Genomic DNA, 352 nt, shown 5'->3' with positions numbered 1-352 from the left:
TTTTTTTTTTTTACGAAACAATAACGTGCCTTTCAATAACGCGTGTTTCTAAATTTAATTCTCCTCGAACCGTTAAATTACATAAAACACATCGACGTTGGGCATTTTTTTACATATATTCGAATGAATAAAGTACATTTATGCCGCAGTACACTTAAATGCTAATGTAAATTTAAATAAAGAACATAGTGATGCAAGCTTCTAAATATTAACGCGAGCGGACAGTAAAAATGACGAGGGTCCGATTTGTTTACTTGCCGCGTAAGTGAATTGATGACATTTATGCGTTTTATATTGAATCATATGGACCGAGAGAGCGCGTCGGTTTCTCGTCGAGTATAATATATTCGCG

This window comes from Temnothorax curvispinosus, unplaced genomic scaffold, assembly GCF_003070985.1.
Source record: "Temnothorax curvispinosus isolate PA1 unplaced genomic scaffold, ASM307098v1 QBEX01014123.1, whole genome shotgun sequence".
Lineage (NCBI taxonomy): Eukaryota > Metazoa > Arthropoda > Insecta > Hymenoptera > Formicidae > Temnothorax > Temnothorax curvispinosus.
Note: the sequence above shows the minus strand (reverse complement) of the source record.